This window comes from Corvus kubaryi, unplaced genomic scaffold, assembly GCF_017639235.1.
Source record: "Corvus kubaryi isolate FWS band 111438036 unplaced genomic scaffold, C.kubaryi_AGA036_p1.0 138, whole genome shotgun sequence".
Classification (NCBI taxonomy): domain Eukaryota; kingdom Metazoa; phylum Chordata; class Aves; order Passeriformes; family Corvidae; genus Corvus; species Corvus kubaryi.
Genome location: NW_024580672.1, coordinates 16,185,821 through 16,207,667, shown reverse-complemented (window position 1 = coordinate 16,207,667; position 21,847 = coordinate 16,185,821). Strand labels below are relative to the sequence as shown.

General features: G+C 37.9%; 1 long non-coding RNA gene across 1 annotated transcript; it reads right to left on the bottom strand.

Annotated features, from left to right (window-relative positions):
• Nucleotides 1–13,660: 13,660 nt before the first annotated feature.
• On the bottom strand, nt 13,661–19,947 carry LOC121660220. The gene is made up of 2 exons (XR_006014564.1): nt 19,631–19,947; nt 13,661–16,006 (listed from the first exon to the last, which is right to left on the bottom strand). It is a non-coding gene; the product is annotated as an uncharacterized LOC121660220 (long non-coding RNA).
• Between the last annotated feature and the right edge of the window lie 1,900 nt (nt 19,948–21,847).

Genomic DNA, 21,847 nt, shown 5'->3' with positions numbered 1-21,847 from the left:
ATAGTTCTCTCTGGGACCAACTGGTGAGGGAAACCTTCTCACCAGCCTGGCAAGTTGTTCCTCATGAGCAAGGCTTTGAACCAGTTTTAAAAGGTGCCAGAGAAAAAAAGTCTGCAGGCTTTCTCCCTGCACTTTTCAGGCTATAGATTTAGAATCTGCATAGTCAAAGCCAAGGAAGACAGGAGAGAGAAGAGAGAATTGAAAAGGTTCTAAGAAAGGGAGAATGTGAAGTGAGCCATCAAACACCTGCAGTACAGATCCACAAGCAGAAACACAAATCAGTTCTGGTGGAAAAACCTCTGAGATCATCAAGTCCAACCTATGCCCCAACACCACCATGTCAACCAGACCATGGCCATGTCCAGTCTTCCCTTAAACACCTCCAGGAATGGTGACTCCACCACCACCCTGGACAGCCCATTCCAATGTCTAATCACGTTTTATGTAAAGAAATTCTTCCTAATGTCCAACCTAAACCTCCCCTGGTGCAGCTTAAGACTTTGTCCTCTTGTCCTGTCGCTGGTTGCCTGAGAGAAGAGGCTGAACCCGCACCTGGCTACAGCCTCCTTCCAGGGAGTTGTAGAGAGTGACCAGGTAATCCCTGAGCCTCCTTTTCTCCGGGCTAAACAGCCCCAGCTCCCTCACTGCTCCTCATACAACATGCACTCTAGACCCTGACAGAAATATTTGCTGAACACCAACTGAAAAATGGGAGAGACAAAGTGCACATAATGCCAGCTTTAAACAAAAGATTTTTCTGATCAAGAGGCTCTTTCAATGTAGCAGCTACTGGAGATATCCAAGGGGCAGAAACTGGCAAGACCTAAAGGTCTGGACCTCAAGGGAATGGGAATACATTCCCGAGTAGTAGGATGAGAATACAACTATCTGAGTCTCTCTTTGAAAAAGCGTTAAGGCAGGACATAGTTGTCTATTGAATTCTTCAGATGTGCTAGGGACTGCTTTTTTATTTCATGAAGTGGAGGAAATTACACAGAAAGTAGCTATTTTAAATTTAATTCTAATTCTTTAGGAGGAAGTGGTTGAGAATCTTAAAGTGGAAGTTAATTCAAGAGAAAAAGATAATAAAAATGATAAGTCTTCCATTCTTCCTTTAAATTGCAACTAACAAAATAAGGGTAATGGACTTCAAATAGCTCAGGGAAATGCAAGTATCTAGCAGTGATAAGGAAAAAAGGAATGTAAGAGATAAAGATAGGACAGCAAATTATCCTAACATGGAGGAAATATTAGAAGTCCATAAAAAATTAACATGATTGCATCAGGAATTCTTTAACAATCTAAAAATCTAAAAGAAAATCATAAAATATGGGAAAAAATACACATATATAATGGCAAGTATAAAGAAATAGTACAAACAAGCCAGAATAAAATGAAAAAATGCTGAAGCAGAGAATAAGTCACAAGTGGCATAATGATATTCATGTTCAGTTCAAATGGGACAGATCTGTACTGGAAATAATAGTAACTTCTACACTGCTTTGTATCAGAAGACTGCTGTTTTCCACAAGGATTATACCACATTACAATGCCTTGTCAATCATTTTTCAACCATTTTCCTCTCCAAAGTCTCCCTCTCGTACTGATGCTGTACCTCTTGAATTCCTCTAAAAGCAATTTCACAACTTGAAGCAAAGACAGATGATGGAGTTTCATTTTCTCAGGTGCCTTTCCCAGTCACATTGACTTTAAATGTCCACTGCCATTACAGGATGAGACATGAACCTGGCTCACTGAAATTAATCCCATGTATCACAGTTTACATGAGTGAGAGTCACACGTGGTCATATTAAATATTAAAATGATGTTCAAAACAAGATTATGAAATACAATGTTCAGCTGTGTCTCACAAAGAATATCTGTGGCTTCATTGCTGCTAAAAAAAAGTTATTACCTGTGCAGCAGTATCAAGAGAGCCACACACTGAAACGTAACACTCTGGATGGGTTATACCTCTAACTACAAATGTTGTTATGCCATGAAGACAAATAGCTGCAGGCTATAAAAAAGGCTGAGAAAAGGAAGGTTTAATAAAATCTCATGGAAAAAAAATTTATGCAAAATATTCTTCCTTCACAACACTGTTTTACACTGCAATATAAATAACTGCATTTTGTGCTTCTGCATTTTCCTCCTTTCCCTCAGTTTTCTAGCCTAGGGGAAGATTGCATTGTTATTTACCAAAAAACAAAGTAAGAAAAATGTAGTGTGGTCTGAGTTGCTTTCGATCTACTTCATACAAATGTCTAACTACATTGACAGATATTTTTAGTAATAAACTTTGTTTATTACTAATAGTAATAATAATTAATAATAATAATAATTAATAATTAATAATAATAATTACTATATTACTAATAGTAATAATAGTAATAATAAAATATAGTTTACTGGCTGAAAAGCCACTATAATTTAAGGCATATTATAAAGTTTTACCCTAACGTTAAAATGTTAACATACATGTGCACACACATGAACACGAATGTGCACACAACACACACAGCATAGCAAACTTTTAAAATTTTGTAATTGTTCTCTGATTTTTTTGTTGTTGTTCACATTCCCTCACCTACATACACACCTTATTCTAGACTCTGATTTTATGAAGTAGAAATAGCCAGGTGTTACTTCCCCTGCTGAAATGGACTGTCTTCAGCAAGGCACCCATAATGTCTTGAATAAAAAGGCTGTTTGATGTCCAAGGTTGACTATGAACACCTGCCAAATATAAAATGAATGCCAATTTTATAAATAACAGATAGTATTCCTGTGAGTATTTTGGGCAAAAATTAATGCTCATATCTCTCTGAAGAATGTCAGAAAATTATACCTGCAGAACAACAGCGCATCGTGTGAAGGGTAGGTTTAGACCCTGAGCTTTCACAAGTTTGTATGGTCTAGAATTAAAGAGAATAAACTCAGGAATTTCAGCCAGGGTCTTGAGGGAAAACTATTTTATGTGCCTTCGATGGCTCCTTGCCTCTTAACTAGCAGGAAACACTGGCAGTAGTCAGCTTCCTAAAGGAAAGAATGCGGAAAAATCTCTGTGGAATGGTGGTAGCAATTCACACCTGAGGAATTCTAAATCCAGCAAAGCCTTGTGTAACTGCTGAGCAGCTGGTGCTGTCTCCACCTCCAGAGGTAGCATAAAAACAGAGGTGATGAAATCCACGTGGGAGATAAAAAACGTCTTCAGGTTTAGTGACCTCAAAAAGAAGAAAAACATTGAAAAGATAGACCTTATCTGAGCATGGAAATGTGACATTGTCTTTAGTAAGCATTCAGCCAAACCTGTGAAGTGCTTGAGCTTCTTTGGGGTACCTCCAAGAGAAGACATTTCACATACAAAACTAATTTGTAAAGTCTAACAGCAAAAACATTCATTTAAAAAATTACCACTTCACCTTTTTTTCTTTCTTGATCACCCATTTGAGATCAAGATCAGAGTAGAGAATCCTCCTCCATGTTTGTGGATTTGCATCAGAAGTTAAGATCTGATTATCTGGTGGAGAGCAAGGGATAGAAAAAAGTTAGGAACCTTTTTGAAAAGCAATTATGGAAGGGAAAAAGTATGTAAACAGATGAGTACATTACTTGAAATCTGGGCAGAAACAGAGCCTACACTCTCCAAAGCTCAAGAATGTAATTGTTTTGCACATTTGATGCTTTTCTTTGCCTAATTGCTGCTCTCTGGCCTTACTTCCAAAACTTTTGACATTGTGTCTGTGCAAAAAACCACCACATTGCATTTTATACAAGGGCTGTCTCTCACATGCCTGTGTCAGAGGACATCTGCATTATGAAGCAAGACCAGAACAGTCCCTAAATTAAGGGAGAAAGAGGGAGGGAAGGCAAAAGTCTGTCACACTCTCTATTATGGCAGCTGATTTTCACATCTGCAGAGAAATATAAGTGTAATTCAGATGACTCGTCAAGGGAAATATGATTGAATTATCTCTGTAGCCCAGCTGAAAGGTGAAATGATGAGCAACCTGGAATTAAATTAAAAACCTAAACCCATTAAAGTATTCAGATTTCCCAGACTAAGATAAAAGTGAAAAACCTTTGAAATTAAGCAGTCTTCCTACCCTTATCTCTGAAGCTGAAGACGCTGCTGCTTTGGATAACACAAAGGAAGCCAGGCTGGATTATTGCTCATTTGAACACTGGTTCTCAAATGCACCATATTTTCCTCAAGAAATGAACATTATTCATTTCAGCTTATGCTGGATATCAATGTAGCTGGAGAAAAGGACACAAAATAAATTACCAACCATCCTTTGATCCCAACACACTCCCACTGCTCCACTTCCCCACTCCAGAGAACAATGCAAAGGAACCAAATCTCTTCCTTATTCTTGGCACAGAGCTGCACATCCTGAATCCTTCAGAGCTCATTCCTTTTCTGAAGAATGTCTTTTTTCTTAATAAATTTGAAACTATGCACAAGATTTCCTCAAGTGACAGTTTTCTCACATGATTTCTCCCTTGCTTTCAAAGTGATTCCTGTTAAAATATAATTCATAAGTCTCACCTTGTCTGGCTTGAAGAGACAAACAAATAGTTCTCTTTGAGGAATCAAAGTCTATTCATCCATGCCATCACAAGGAAGTACATTTCTGCACAGAAATATTCCATTCTCATGTGCAGTATAAACAAGAAAACAAATGTGTTTTTCTGTTTTAACCCATTCTCATGTTGGGGCAGTTGCACTTTTGCAGCATGTGAAATAAATTCTTGTCTGCTTTCATAAAGGCATTTAGAAAATAATAATGATAAAACAATACCATCTAACCTTTATTCTCAAAAGTGCAGTTAAAGGCTGAGTCACAGCCTGACAACTTAAATTAATGCAAAAACTTATAAAACCCCTGTATAATCTCACAAAACCATAGTTCAAATAGAGCCACAAGGGATCAAAATCAAACTCACTTCATGTGTAACAAAGTGAGACCCATTCTTCTGCGTATTTATTCATTAGGTGATGCACCCACATCCCTTTCCTTCTGTTTACAAAGACTTCAGGCCAGACACCTTTTCTTTGAAACTTGCATGGCATTGACATAATAAAGCCCCAATCCCAACAAGGGTCAATGGATAGAAAATTAATAGAAATATTTACTTATAATACTACTGTTACAGTTATTGGAAAAATAGCTATCACTTTTCAGCTGCGTTTTGAATACAAGTAAAATTGAAGGTAAAACTGTTTCACAGCTCCTGATCCCTTCTGCCTCCACAATGGAAGCAGCTCCAGTGACTGAGAAGCAAACTTACCCTGATATGAGCTACATCAAAGGACACAAAATTACCAGGAGGAAGCTAAAGGAAGAAGTAATTATTATGATCATGCTTCTACAATCAAAATTTTCCAGTAATATTTTTACAGCCTTCAGAAACTCTTCAGTGGAGAAAACTCATTACTGTACTTTAGTATTATTCCTCAAGCATTTGCATATATGCCAAATAACAATGTGGATATCAATGGAGATTCCCTTAATAAACATTTTTTAAAATTAAACTTTAAATATAAAACATCTAAAATGGTTTTACTTCTTCCATCATCAAAATATTATGCTGGTGTAGTTAAATTTCCCTTTAGCCTTGGGTTTGGATTCTACACAATTAAATATTCCATTTCAAACCACATATGGTAGTTCAGTGATTTACACCTCATCTAATTTTGCTAGATGTCAGAAGCCCTTTTAATGAGTGCTTGGAGGGTTTCATTCCATTATAGTGCCAAAGAAGCTGATGCTGCATTTTCTTTCAAATTCAAAAAATTTGTTGGCTGACATCCAAATTGCAATCAAATAATAATGAATTTTTAAAACAACTTCTTCCCAGGCAGAATCTCAAGAATAAAATGGAAAAAAAATTACAAGAACAAATGTGTCAGATTTATACAACTCTTTGCAGCAACTGTCCAGAGGATGAAGCACATTGCTAGAATCTCTCAGAAAGAGAACCAGTAAGATTTGGAATGTTTCTTCATCTAAAAAACTGACAACAATAACAATTTCACATGTTCAGTGTTCCTGCTGGATTAAAAAGAATAAGCTAAAAGCAAACACAATCTGAAAAAAAAAAATCTGTTTAAAATCTCCTCTACTGGTAACTCTTCATTGCACTGGACAGAAGGAAAGCACAGTAGAAACCTAAAAATATATACACAGTCAAGGAAGATTCTGACAGGATTGATTTTGAGAAACCATGGCAGAGAATAACACTAAACAAGAGGTTTGAATACTAGGCTCAGTCCTACCACTGGTTTTCTATATGGCAAGTCAAAGAATTACATTTATCTGCATTTAATTTCAAAACCTACAACAGCCTTTGCAATGCACCCTTTCTTCTACCCATCCTTCCCCTCTTCTGCTACCTGTTCTCACACCATGTGTGCAAAACCCCCTGCCACCCAAAAAGAAAAGGCACCTCTGTGCATTCCTGTAAGCAAAGAAAAAAAAAAGATCCCTGAATGTTATCACAGACTATTTGGAGAACAGTGAACAGAGAATTTCCCAATTAGTTTATACCAGGTTTGAATGAGCTCACTTTCCCCTGCCTTTCAATCTGATGGTTTGTAGGAGTCCTCTCCCTGTTATAAAGATGATTTTTCATAAATTAAAACACCATTCATGATCCCAGTGGAAATTATATGGCCAGATGGAATATACTTCATGTATATAATTGATGACCAGTCTTGCTAGAAAGCTGAGTTGTCAGGACCTGCTGAGGTGGCCAGGTGCTCTTTGTGATGATATTTGTAAACACATGTACCCCCAACAGTTAAAAACCAGTTATTTATTTATTGGTTTATTACAAAAAAGTTCCAAGTATCATCTGATCTGTTAGCTACATATTTCTATAATAATTATTAACAACAAGAGACAAAGATCATTCTAGCCAGAATTTAATCAACACTCTACTCTCCTGCATATAAACAAAATCTTGCAATCCCATGCACGTTGCTTTCCTGCTTGTCCTGGGAATAAAAGGACACTAATTTCCCCTTATTTCTTTATGCAAGTCTGTAGGTTAGGTGTCAGTTCAACTTTTATACAGAAGCAATTTTTATTTCCTGGAAGATAGGATTATGTCTTTGGATGCAGTGACCCTCCTTCAGAACTTTTTATTTCCATAGAAATATAAAGCTGGAAGGGACATCACCTAGCCCTGGCTTTCTCTTTTTTAATCTAAAAGAGTCCCATTTCACACAGTCTTTCTTCAGAGATCATATTTGCTAGACCTCTGACTGCTCTCTAACATCTCTCACAACTCTGTTCCAAAATCCACTTTGACAGTTACTCCTTTGTTCTGAAAGGGAATTTATTCTAAGGCAAAATTAAATTTATTATTTAATTCTCCTTTCCCCTTTATCTTTTTTCATTTTCTTTCCCTTTTATTCTTTTTTTTTTTTTTAATTTCTTCACCAGTAAATGCAACCATGGTAAAGATTCTTTTCTAGTTATAATAACATGTCCTAAGTGTCATAACAACTTCTTCCTCAGTTGCTGAGCATGCTCCCTTTTTATATGTCTGCATAATTTACTAGCACATAACTAACAGATTTAGAGTTTAACATTCATAAGCACACTAAGTATTTCTTCTGTGAATAGCTCCAAATTATGTTTTTCATTATTTCAAAGTGCACTTCTTTACTGTGGCCTGGAATTTCCTTGACAGAAAGCACTTTGAAAAGTGTTTTTTCTGTGTTATTACATGCACTAAAGATTAAGAAATTGAGCAATATAATTTTTACCATTGGGTAACTGAGATAAATATTTTCTTATGCCTGGTTGAAGAGATTAATGCACTGACTCAGTACATTTCTACTATTTTCATGAAATAAATACAGTAATCAGCCCTGGAATTTTCAAAAACATCCTAAAACACAGGCAAAAATTAGTCCACCATGGAATACTGTGATCGTTTCTATGCAAATGCTTTACACTTCTTTCTGATGTTGCTTTTTTCAGGATGTTATCTTGGAAATTTCTTGAAAATACTCCTCTAGTGGAGATACTCAGGACATAGTGGATGTATAGACCTCTTTTTTTAGTGAACATAAGTATCTACCATCCTGGAAAGTAAAGATTGGTCTTGTTCTCAGCTGCATGGCTAAGTAGATATCGAAGGAATAAATGTTACTGAAGGTCCCAAATGAAGTCATAGAATGGTTAGGGCTGGGAGGGACCTTAGAAATCATGTAAATCCAACCCCCCTGCCATGGGCAGGGACACCTTCCACTAGACCAGGTGGAAGCAAAAAACATCAGCTAGGTTAAGTAGCTGGGTGGAAGGAATGTTTGCAGACAAATGCCCTTACCTAGAAACAGCTCTTCCAGAGCAGCACATTTTTGAGACTGCAGAAGTTCACAGGTGCCACCTGACTCTCTTTTCATTCTCTGTCTCTCTGAAAGAATTTTTTCTCTAAGGCTCTCAAGCTAGAGTCAGATTTCTCACTCTTAGTTTTAATCAAAAGGCATTGGTGCACTTTGTAAATAGCAGAACAATTTTTTACCAGCCTCACTGCAGGAAGTTCATCTTTTCCCTCTTCTTTAAAGTAAATTTTTAGCCTGGAAAAAAAACCCACCACCACATATTTACTGAAATATTTTACCCCAAAAAATTAGTGATGATTAAAAGGGGGTAGAGAACCCAATGGCAGTGGTTATTTTATTACACATTACAAAAAATGCCAAATGTTTCATTAGGTGGAAACCACTATTATTTTAAAAGAAAAAAGCGTAACAGCAGAACACCTGTAATGAAATTACTCCTGGAAGTCTGAAGAGTTCAGCTGTTGGCATAGCAGGTTTTCAACATGTGAGAGCTGTCACTTTTTCTTAGATTGAAAGGTATGAACTTGTTATAGATACACTTGTTTCTGATGGCAAAAGAAAAATACCAAGGTGGGATTTTAAACACAACCTACTGGTTTGAAAATGAACACTGGATCTCCTAGGGTTTCTTTTTTTCCTTCCAAACTGCTTTTCTTCTTCTTCCAAGAACCCTGAAGCTAGTGACCTTCCATGCTCTGGAATCAAGGTTTCAGTATCTAACATTGTTGGAAATGGGTACCTACTTTCTTTGGATTTGAAACCAAACTTATGATATTCTGACTTTTAAGTAATAGTATAAAATATCCACTTTGAGTGCAGTTTACAAGAAAGGCTTTTTAACAAATTACCTGTACATTTGGGCTTTTTCTGTCTGTGTACCAGATAATGAATGCTTAGCACAAGGAGCTCTGTGATCAGCAGCATTGAGCAAATTTGCCCACTTATCTCTTCATGATTCTGTGAACCTGTATTCCTGCATCTGCTGCATTAACAGATTCAGAACCAGTAATGTGGAACAAACCTGGCTCAATCACTTGGCTCAGAACTATTTTACCAGGAAAAAGAACAAAATAAACCCAACAAACCATAACCCAGATCAATCCCTCCACGTAATTCAGCATATAGTTGCTATATCTTCAGTAACAGAATTGCTAGAATGACTCAGTTACTCAGTCCTAAAGACTGCCAGTGATGCCAGATAGCCTTGTTTTGTAAATATCCCATATTCTCACTTTGGCACTGGACAAACTCGTTTCAGATACAAAAACAGTCACACATTTTCCAAGTTGTTGGGAAATAACCCAAGTGAGATTATAAACAATGGAATCTGAGAAACTGGCTTGATGCCTTTGCAAAGGCTTTGATATGGGCTGTTGGCTCACTCCAGCATTTTGAAAACAGTTAAACATATTTTCCTGGTAGCAATGTTTTTCCATTGTTGTGCTATCCCAGCATGGGATCATAGCAGAGAGTGGCTCTTTCTAGGCATAAAATAGAGTCTGACCAACCAGAAAGTGGGTGTGAGTGTGACAGGAGTACAGAAGAGGGGAAGAAGGAGGGTGTCAGCGGTTCAGCGCCTCCCAAGGTAGAGACCTGCACAGAGAAGGTTTAGATTTTCTCCAGCCCTGGATTTCTTTTGAATTGCTAGAGTAAACAATCACTGTTTTGAGGAGCTGTAAAATCACCTGCTTAAATTACTACATGCCTTGGGAGTGAGAAATAAACGGTAAATTAAAGAGAGCACAAGACTGGAGCATTGGAAAGGAACATGGATATGAGCTATGGGTGTCTTTGAGAAGGCTGCTTTGTGTCTGGGAGGAAAGGGAAATTTTCCAGATTCTAGATCCAAACCATACCATGACAATTCAGGGGATTAAGGCTCCAGTTCAGAGGAATTGAAACTTCAATGAAATCTGAACCTGGGCTATAAGCAGATATTCAAATTGCTCCTTATTAAGCAAAGGGCTTAGCTGTTTGTTTAATTTATATCCAGTCAAAATGAAAACAATTTCATCATATACCTAAATGCTTTTCTAAATTAAAACTTCACAATCTTTTTCTGGAAACTGAAAAGGAATATTTACAACAGCGTGGATATGGTGCAGCATTTTTCCACATTTCAATATAGCCACAGTTCTACAGTTACTAAATGCAGTCTTTGTCTACTTTTTAAAATTAATGAATCCTGTGGGAGCTTTATTAATAGTCAGAAGTTAATTGCTTTACAATGCCTTTCAGTCCAATCAAGACCATTTCTAGCAACTTCCTGGACTGTAGCAGTGACAAATCATTCATCCCAGCAGTGAGGGATTATCCAAAACTGTAGTGTAGCACTGGAAAAGGTTTTCCTCCAACAGAGTTTAAGTTGTGGATTTTGTTACGGTGTTTGCTTCTACCTCACATCACCTTTATGTGTAAGAAAAACTGAAGTAAATCAATATTTTCCCTGGTTTGGCTCCCTGAATTTAACTACAGCTTGACCTTTCTTGTCCTTGTCAAATGCATTCTGTGCAGTAAGAAGGGAATTCACTTAGCTCTTTCCCATCTGAAGGTAAGATTTTTAACTACCCGAATAAACAGAATACACCAGGCAATTTTTTCCCCTCTAGATAACCAATTCTTTTTAAAACTGTCTGTTCTGGGTTTTACATAGTGAAATAATTGAAAAAATCTGACCTACCACTCACTGCAGTAACTAAGAATCTTTTCTTGACTCCAGTGGCCTTTGGACCATGCTCTAAATGAAAGGTGATTTTCAGTTGTAGACAAATAAGAAAACAGAATTTAAAGGGACACATTGTTTCAAACAGACACATTCAATTCCTTAGTAACAATTTAAGAAGTCACAAGGGAAATGAGTTTTCACGGTCTCATCATTTCTTTGATGTAAAAGTGCACACTCCATCTTTTTGGCATTTTGTTCAACAGAAGAGCACATGAAAAAAGAGCCCCACTGTGCATAAAGAGAATAAAATATGTTCAAGAAGAAACAGGAAAAGAAATTCAGGTTAATATGAAGGTCAACGTTTTTCTGTGTTTCAAATCTGCACTTTGCTGAGATCATAAAGAGAAGTAAAAAAAGGTTTAATCTTCATTGCTCTCATCCCTTAGCTGCAGAAGAATTAAAATCCAAACAGAGATGTTTTGGCTTGTGTTAGAGTGGTAAATTACTATTAGATTTAAATTATCTGTCCCTGAAATACCAGACCTTACATGGCACACACTGTACTTTATATAAAATAAAGCAAATGCCTCATTAAGGGTATTAACAAACTCCCAGACCATTTTTACATTCTGCTCACCTCGTTCGGCACAGAACAGCAGTGCAGCAGCCACAACAGAGCCACAGATACGGGCCAGTTTGGACAAACCATCTCCCAGGCCCATCTCTCTGACTGCCCCCACACCATATCTGAACTGAACCACAAGAACCAGCTGGAGTCTGATGGGGGCTCTATAAAGGTCCCTTCCAACCCAAACCATTCTATGAATCTATAACTCTGAGCATGGGACACTCTCACACTCTCCCCAGGCTCTGGTATTTTGGGTTTGGGATAAGGCTTTTTTCCGACAAAACCCCAAAAACAACCAAACACAAAAAAACCAAGCAGGAGAGGTAATATGACTTGGAGCAGGAGTTGACAGGGCTGCTATAGAAATATTTCATCAGCTACTTTAAAATTTAACTGAAAATGGTTTTTTAATGCCAATATTTTATTAATCTACTCAGTTAGCCCTCCTTTGCAGGAGAACTGCTAGACAATGACAATGCCTCCTATTTATAACCTATCAGAGCTGCAAGACAATTCTCTCAATCATGTACCGTGAGTATGTTTTACCAGTAGTGGTGGAAAGAGTGAAAATTGTCTCTTCTGCCTAACTGCATTCTTTTCCTCCTTAGAAGTGAAATATTAAAACCGGTAGTGACCAATGAAAAAAAAACCCCACAAACCTGTCTTCCAAGTATTCTACTGTCTGGGCTGTACTATAAGAGATAAAATACAAGCAGGCAAGTATCTCTATTTGAGGTAACACAAGGATGAGGGAAAAGGTTTTCACACAGGTAAGAATTTCCTTGTCATTTAAAACTATGAACATGGAACTTGGACATGCTTAGTGGAAGTATTGGGAAAAAACAAGAATAACTTACCTGTGTACTCCTTAATGGCTAAATGCTAATAATTGTAATAAATCAGAGGAAGCTGTTTGGCAGTTTCTTAGAGAGAAGGCAATAAAAATAGCACATTTTGCTGAAGTCTTTGCATATTTACTTTAAGCAGTATTCCCTGGGAATAACCCACTGAACAGGGAAGCTGGGGTTCCATGTTCTTCTTCTGCTGCCTGTCCACAGCTGGTATTTTCCTTTTGCCTTTTCATACAGTCAGCGGGGAAAGAGTTCATAATTCAAAAATTAAGGGCTTCCAATTTCGGTCCTGTACCTTTCTTTCCTGCACTACAGTTTTCCATTATAGTTCAATGGAGGACAAAATGGTCTATTTTTCCACTTTTTAATGGGGGGATCCGTAATTAGCAAAATTTTTAAAATTTTACTACTACTGAAAGCATAGCTTAGGGGCATCCCCAGACAGAAAAAAAGACAGAGAGTCCATAGATGCCTCTGTTTTCCACCTCATAGAAACAGCTGTTTCAGCTCCTACTCATGGAGTTGGAACCACTTCAAAGGGATCTGGAAACGTGAATAACTGTGTCTGCTTCTACACCATAGCTGGCCCTCCTGTTCCCCAAACAGCCCCCCAGCAGCTAATTTTAAAATAAAAATTTTAGTGAATATCCCTATCTGATTGCCAAGAAGTGGCATAAGTGAGGAGGAGTGATAAAACACAGCCATTCTGTTTTATGAAAGCCATAGTACAGCAATAGTGGCTGCTATATTCCTCACCATTTGTTCAGGGAAAAAACCCAAGCAATGATGGAAGTATTAAGATTTTTTTCTAACTCTGATCCAGATGTAAAACACGTTTTATTTAGCCTGCCTGAGGCCAGCAGCTCTCTGTGTGAGCACAGAGCTCAGTGCTGTGTTACGTTAGCCTGGAGTAGCTTTGAAACATTATTCTGTTCCCTTTGATTTTTTTTTTTTATTGTGTTAATCTTCCCTGTTTAAAATGGTGGTATTTAACTGGGGGAATTCACCATCTCAAGTGTTTCATGGGAATATGCTCCCTATTTGGCATCATCCAGGAAAGAGGCTGATTAAATGCACCACCAGCTTCATGATTTTTAAAAGAGAAGAGGGAATAAGAAAAGTCACAGGTTGTGATAAACAGCAGCAAGAGATTACAGCATGAGAAAGAAATTTATTTGGAATAGAAAAACAAGGAATAAATATTTTTCTCTCCACCATGAACAAACTTTACATTTCAATTCTCCGGCCTAGTGCCTTTAGCTCTCATTTTAGGCTTCTTGTTCTACTGAATATTTTTGCATCAGAATTCTAAAATCTAACGTATTTCCAGTACCAATTTAAAGTTTTTCTTCACACTTTCATCCTTTAGTAACAAGCATAGACACAAACATACCTGTTCTACTTTTTGTTCTTCAGTAGCTCAAGTGCAATTTATGCTTTTGCTTGTTCAGGCTTCAGTCCCTCAAGCATATTTAAGTGATGTAGCTGACTGGACTCCTTATGAAGAACTTTGAAACTATTTCTGAGCAGAATATTTACCCAGTGACTAAAGAAAATCTTCCCAGTATTTGTATACAAAATATCTGCATGTGAAAGTGGCACATTGAAACTGTGCAGAGATCATATCCCTCCAGTTAAAAAATTCATGGGTGCTCTGCAAAAAATATAAACTAGTCCTTCTCTTAGCTGTATTAAATGTATCTTGTGTGGGGTTGTAGGGGTATTAAAAATATGCTTTTTATAAACATGGACACTGGAACTGATGTGAATAATGGACTTGCAAGTGGCTGCAGAATCTGCTGCCTCATCCTGGGAATTGCACCATTATTGATTTCCTGCCCATGAACCCTTCTCCCTTGCCCTTCAACCCGCCTCCACAGTGACTGCACTCATGAAGGATATCCAATTGAGAGCCCTTCATGATCAGACTGAAACTGCACAGCAGCAGTAATATGCAAATATGTGTTTGTGGGTTTCGGGCTTTTTTTTGTTTTCTAAATAAAAATGCTCTTTAGGGTATCTGTTTTCCATGTTCTCACTTTCCTCTGCCTTTGGACATTGCAGGGAAGGCAAAGATGCATTAGGCAGCCTGACAGGTTGTTATTCTACTGCCCGGGGTATGTTTCATAGGCCATTTTGGCATTGATTCCTGGCCAAGTTTTGCAGAAGGTCACTGCAAACTACTCCTTTGCTATTACATCACCACAAACTGTGCTGGTTTTGGCTTTGGGACTCTCGGGTGGAAGGCAGAGTTGTGCCAAGTGTCAGAGAAAGTGTATTTCTTTAGAGATGATACTTATCAACAGCACAGTGAGTGCCAGAATTCCTTCTCTATAAAAATAAAGAAAATATCGTGGAAGTGACTGACTACAATTAACAGTACACAAGCAGAACCACTGAAAAGAGTTCCCCAAACCTCCCAATTATAGCACATCTACACTGATTTCACAAACCAGATAATAGCTTTTCTCACGCTTGTTAAGAAGAAAAATTGTCAAGAACACATGTAACAGTTACTAACATATAAACTGCAATTCTATAAAGCTTTAGTAATGGTGACAAAAATAGAGACACAGCTGGCACAGGAGAAAGAAGGAAAACCATCATCTTAAAAGTGAAACTGGTACAAAGCCAAAGAACAATATTATTTTAATAAGGATGCTGAAGAATATCACCATTCTAGAATTTTGTACAAATTATCTGTCAAACTATTTAGGAATAGATGTCTTGTCTTAGCCAGAAATACACATTCATGGGAAAAAAAAAAAAACCCTAACCAGCTGCCAATCCCCTGACTTATTGTCAATCAAATGGCACTATAAATGAGAAAGACTATTGTCAGGCCAGTCACAACGAGGAGTTCAAATCACAGTTCCCTGACTTATTGTCAGTCAAATTGTATTATAAACAAGAAAGATGTGGCTGTCAAAGCAGCCACAATAGGACAGCCCTTAACACACAGTACAAGACAAAGGAAAAAATTATATCTAATATATTATAAGAGAAAGTTCCTGTGAAGTGAAGTAAATACTGGCTCTCATAAACAGCTTGATTTCTCCATTTTGGCTTTAAATGTGTCTCCCCTAAGTGCCAGGGAACAGGTGAAGGAAAAGGGGAAGCACCTTTCTCACCGCTCACCCTGGAGCAGCAACTTGTCCCCATCAACGGCTGTGGGGAAGAGATTGTTGCATCCACTGCAACCACAAATAGCATCACTAATCTGTCTGCACCCTGGGAATCCTTGACAGGTGGTTCTCAGCCATCTGCATTTCTTTTCTCCCTTTTAAACTCTTCTCCCATTGCCAACATGCCGGCCAAATTCTGGCTCCTGTGTGTGCCCAGGCTGTCTGGAGAGGAACAGAGCAGTGCCAGGAGGTCAAGGGAGGGGAACAGATGAGAATCTCTTGCTTGGGTTATTAGTTCTGATCCGTGCAAGGCTAAGCAGAAATTTGGTGAGCAGGGCATGTGCACCCAGATGGATGAAGTCTAATTTGGGGCTGAAAAAGAGAAGAAACAAAAGCAGGATCACAGCCAATATATCCATTCACAATTTAGTCCATTCACTCTTTCTGCTGTTGTCTTTTTTCCTATATTTATATAGAGATTCCTCTGGGTCACTCTTTCAGCCTCCCTCAATCCTTGTCTTTTCCTAAGATGTTATTTGTCTTGACAGTAATGCTGCCTTTAAAACATTAGTGTAATTGAACAAAAATGTTACATCCTTTCCTTCATACTTAACCTTTAAAGGACACATTTATTCAAAAATACTCAGCAAGGCCCTCCTTTTGACTTTCTGGCAGAATACACCCGCAGGATTCCCCAAATTTATCATGAACATAATAATGCAGGAATGAAAAATATGATAATGCTTAGTCTTTTTTTTTAATTTTAGCTGAAAATGCAATGTTCATTTGTGGAAAAGGTCAGGATACTCCTTAGGATTTCTGTGATCAGTGCCACAGTTTTCAGAGTTTCCTATATACTAGTTATACAAAAGAAGATGCAGTTTAATCTGCTTTTCATTCAGGGAAAAAAAATGTTAAGGATTCAAGACTGGCCTGTGAAAGAGGAGGAGTCTTTGACTTGTTGGGCAGGGGATTGAGACTCATTTCTGCACAGGGAAAGCAGGAGCCCTGTGGCTCTGGGAAAGGATATTTTTGATTAAAAAAAAGAGAAAAGAGTGATGGAAAGAAATTAATTTTGAGGCTGACCAGACAAAAGGACTAGAATTTTCGATTTAACGTTTATGGTGATACCACAGCTGCAGCAGCTTCAGTAACATAGTAACAGGAGTAAAGTAATTCAGGAGGTTCTGAAGCAAAAGGAGGTTGCTGGGATTTAGGGAAAACCCCTCCTTTGCAGCTGTCTCAGTCCAGAATGTTCTCTCTTCCAGTGTCAGTCACTGTCCTGCACACAGGGCTGAATCACCAGCCAGCCAGAGGCACTTGGTGGGGTTTTTCCCCTGCTAAAGGCAAACTAATTAATGTTTGCAAACTCTTTGCAATCTGCTGGTATCATTGCAACATATCAGCAGTTTAAATACTCAATATTTTAAGTACATAGAGGACTGTGATGCTGCCAGCCTGATAAATATCTGAGGATTAAACTTGCTTAGAAAACTGAAGTAGTTGCAAATTAATTTAGTATATTTAGCCTACATTTAGGAGAAGTAAAACCCCTTCATTTTAATATTGTAGCTCCATAAGATCTTTATGTGCATACCATTTAATTCTGTTCCTAAGTACATAAGAGGCAAGTAATGCTGTTTCTTTGGGGAGATGGATACATCACTAAAAATCACAAACCCATTAGATCAACAAGGACTATCTAATTATCACAGGGAAATAAAGCCAATAAATCTATCCTGGTATAAATTATAGGCTTATGAAGTCATACATAATGAAATAAATATTTCATTTTTCTGAAATCCAAAATCTCACTTTAGAAACAGGAATATTAAAAATTAATTTCCATTTCTTATGATGGGTACAGTGTGGTTGAGTGGTTTCAGCATGTGCATGTACTCCCAAGCACTGCTGAATCCTATTCCTGGTTCTGACAGTGATTCATACCCTGGACCGAGACAAATCATTCAACCTCTCTGTACTCCTTGCCCATCTGTAAAGCTGAGATAATGCTGACCTGCTTCACAGAACCATTAGAAGAATTAAGAAACATCTGTTCTGCATCTTGAAGACATGAAATGCTCTAAAAATGCAAAATACTTTTATTCCAGGGCTTGGAGATTTTTGTGTTGTCACCAAACTTCTTAGCACCTGGCAGGAGTGATTTCTCCTTCAATAATTCGGTCAGCTCCCTGTTTCTGTAAGATTTATTATTTCACTCTCCTGACTAAGTCTGTCACCATTAAGAGAGAGATGTTTACTGTGAGATGGCTCTTCCCTGGAAATAATTGGTAGAGAGTTCCTTGCGGAGTCACAGCAGAGACTCATCCTCTGCAAAAGACTCAACCCCTGACAAGGCAGGTCCTGCTCTGCCAACACAGACTAAAACAGTGCCTTCTTCCTCATTATGGAGAAAACATGAAGGAAAAAGGCCATTGAGGGACAGAATGTTATGCAATGGGAGCACAGTCTAAGAGAGGAAAGGTTCAATAATTAGAACTTCTGCTGTGCATCTAAATAGAAACAGCTTCTCCACAAGGGATGAAAAAAATACTTCTTTTCATCAAGAATTTTGCAAGCTGCATGGAATAGTGGTAGCAAATCTATGAGTAAGTTTGCAAGATTTGTATTTCAAAACAGAGGCATAATTGGCTTCCTTTTTAAACAATCACATTTTATGCTATATTTCATATTCAATCTACCCATTCTATGCAACAGATTTCCAAGATTATTCTATTTCTCTCTGTCTGCCTGCCTATCCAGGCAGTATCTATTTATCTCACTTCAGTATTTATTTACTTTTCTGAAGGAAATGTTAAACAAACTTAGCAATACCATATTTTCTTAATTGACACAGTTTTAAGTAAGTTCTATTTTTATCCTGAAATTCCAGTAAAATATTTTAGATTTGTAGGAACAGGCCTTATATTCTAAAGCAGTCATTCTTTTAAAAAATGAAAACAACTGTACAGCTTACAAAAATAAATATATAGAACACCTTTTTAATTTACTAAGGAGAAAGATAAGATTTGCAAGCCATTTTTATCAGAGGTGGTTTAGAGGTGGCTTTACGTGTCTGCTGTGCTTGAGTGGCATTAGTAATGACCTTTGCATGATTAACTCAAAAGCCTAACCTGGAAAGATAGCCAGCTCTACCTTAATTGCCATTATTATGGTATTCACTTTGGCCTTGAAGCCTTTAGTAGGCTGTAAAATAGTGCCTATTCCAAATAAACTCTGTTCTCTACTGCCTATCCATCTCCCTTATACACAGCCACAAGGGCAGAAGTAATTATTGTCATCTCACCTCCTCCTTCAGACTGATCTTTTGGATATCCTTGGTGGTGAGTGTCCTTTAGCCCTCATCAGGCTGTGTTCAAGCTAAGTTCATCCTTCTAGGAAGTCTACGGTCTCGAATTAAAGATTTCAAGTATCCATTCTGCTTTTGGACAGTTATCTATTTATCTATCTAATTAGAAATATTGTTTCTTATTTTCAAGCAATGAGTACTTAAGCTGGATATTGTTGTGCTTTTATGAGAAAGAGAAAGGAGCTGTCACTAGGAATGACAAAATAAGTATTTGTAGGCTGATCATATCACATGGTAATTTTATTTTAAAGTAGAGTGAGCTAATTAAGCCTCTAAATAGTGGCAGGTTTTCCAAACCTTGAATCATTTTCGTAGCCCTGTGGTGAACCCTCTTCATTCTGTCAGCTTACTTTCTGAAAAACCCTATTTTAAGATGAATTTAATCATTTCACTGCAGCTTCAGCTAGAAGGCGAACGTTTCTAGAAATAATAATTCTCCAGTGCTCTTTCTGTAGATATATAAATCCATGCTCACAGGACAAAGATAAAGTGACAATACCTGAAATAATCATTTTACCATCCAGCAACCAACTAATTCCCTTCCACGGACGTCATATGCAGAACTATTTCCAGCAAATAATTGAAAACACACAGGCTAAGCTTTGACCACCCATAACCAAACTGACCTGAAGCTGTGTGGGCCAGAAAATTGCTTCAAAAGCTGTTGACTCTGCTCCAGCAATATCCTTTCTTTTTTAGGCAATTCCCAGCATTTCACCAACACCATCTCAGAATTCCCTAGCCGGGGAATTTCAAGTGGGCACACAGGTGTTGACGAAGGATTGTGCTGCCACGGCCCAGGGAGCTCAGCTCTGAAGATGCTGCTGGGCAGTGTTGGAACAACAAGGTCACAGGGCAGCTGGAATCCAGCAGAATCTGTAAAGGATGGGACAGCCCACCAGAGCACAAGTGTGGGCTGTCAAACCTAAAAGCAAGGAGACATGGTATTACAAAAATGCTTTTCTTCTGTGCATTGAACATTTTGTATGCTACTGTACATATCCATTCCCCTATTGCTATTTGTCTTATTATTTTGCTCATTCTCAGTGCCAATACAGTGCCCCAAACGAGTCATAGTTTCTAAAATATGCAAGTGCTCCAGCTGACCTTATGAACAGCTATAAATTTGTAATGTAAGGGTTTGAAATCATACAAAAAACGGCAATATCTGAGAAGTCTTTCTATTGTTGTTCCTTTCCATTAAGAAAAAAATAAAAAGGCAAAAATATGTAAATTCCCCAGAACAAATTTCACAGCCCAGGGAAAGCGGAGTTCATATGGAAGCCATTCCCAAATGTGCCGTGATTGCCACCAACAAATATGCTTTAGATACATTTTGCAATTTCCTTTTGCTCCATTTTCTGGGAGTATTTCACATTCTGCCTTGGGCACAGAGCTTGACACAAGGGGCTGGATAATGCAGCCCCAATTCATGTCAGAATGTCCCTGTGCAGTGAAAACCCCCACTGCCTTCAATGAGATATTGGTGTATCTAAGGCATACTAATATGTGCAGGAGTTGATGACTAACATGAGCATCTGCTTCAAAAATACCACAGCTAGAGCTAAGGTATTATTATAGACAGTCTATTGTACTTGCAAAAGACAAGTAAAGAGTTCCTGGTTGAGAATACATGTCAGAAAAATGACATGTTTTCATCACTTCCAGCCATAGTTAAAAGACTCTGAATACATTAACCAGCTGAAGGAAAAATACTTTCAGCTTTTGTATCACAGTGGGACTCTGTAAATGCAAGTTATGATGTAACAGACAATTATTGTGATTTCAACTGTTCATCATTTCTAAAAAGCTAATAATTTTTTTTTTTAGTGTACACAGAGGAAGGTGGTATTTTTCACCAAATTTACAATGCTCCAAGCTAGGGAAAGGAGTTTAAGGTGGGCAGGACTGACTCAGTAACTGCAGCTGAATAGTTATTTCATACAAAGCTTTAGATCATCAGATATCTCAACTTGAGTACATGTTCCTGCATCACTTTTCAAAATGATCCAAGTCCTTTTGATGAAAATCTGGTCAATAATTCAACGTGCCAACTGGCATGGGATCCCAGGCTTTGCTTGCAATAACTTCTTATCAGTAATAGCTGTTCCTTCTGGTTTCTCTCCTGAATCAGACTTATTTCCTTTATGCAGAAGGCTTCAGCCATGCTCCAGGGACCGAATTCCAAGAATACACAGATGGTTGTGCTACCTCTAGGAATGCTCAGCATTGTTTCTGAAAGGGATTCCTTGTGCTGGCACCAGCAACCACCTGAGGATTACTGTTTTGAATAAAGTTTTCCCCTTGCAATCATATACTGACTCAGAATCACCCCTTTGTGAATGGGTGAGCCCAGGTGGATGGACAGCCAGGTCCTTCTCACTGCCCAACCCTGGGTTTCTGAAGCTGACCTGGAATCTTCCCTGAATCCAGTCTGAATGCACCTTTTGATAGATCACACTGCCTTTGAACTGGATGAGGGAATAAAAGGATAGCCTTTAGGCAAAATAGGCTTTCAAATATAATTCTGATAGATTTAAGAACTGAGTGTAATAAATAATAGGCCAGTTGTAAACAACAAATTTAAAAAAGAAAAGAAGAAAAGGAAAAAGATAAGGAAAGATGTGGCCATGCAAGGAAAGGGTGTGTGCCCTCCTCAGGCTTTTGTCAAAGGCACATCCACAGTCATGAGCATTGCTGAAATGGCTCAAAGGGAACACAAAGGGATTTGTACTACAAGAAGTCTGGAAACACGAGTATGTATATCATCTTTATCCAGGAAGAAAACCAGCAATTTTCAAGCCTATATACAAAGAGAGAGAAAGAAAATTGGAACCTTTACA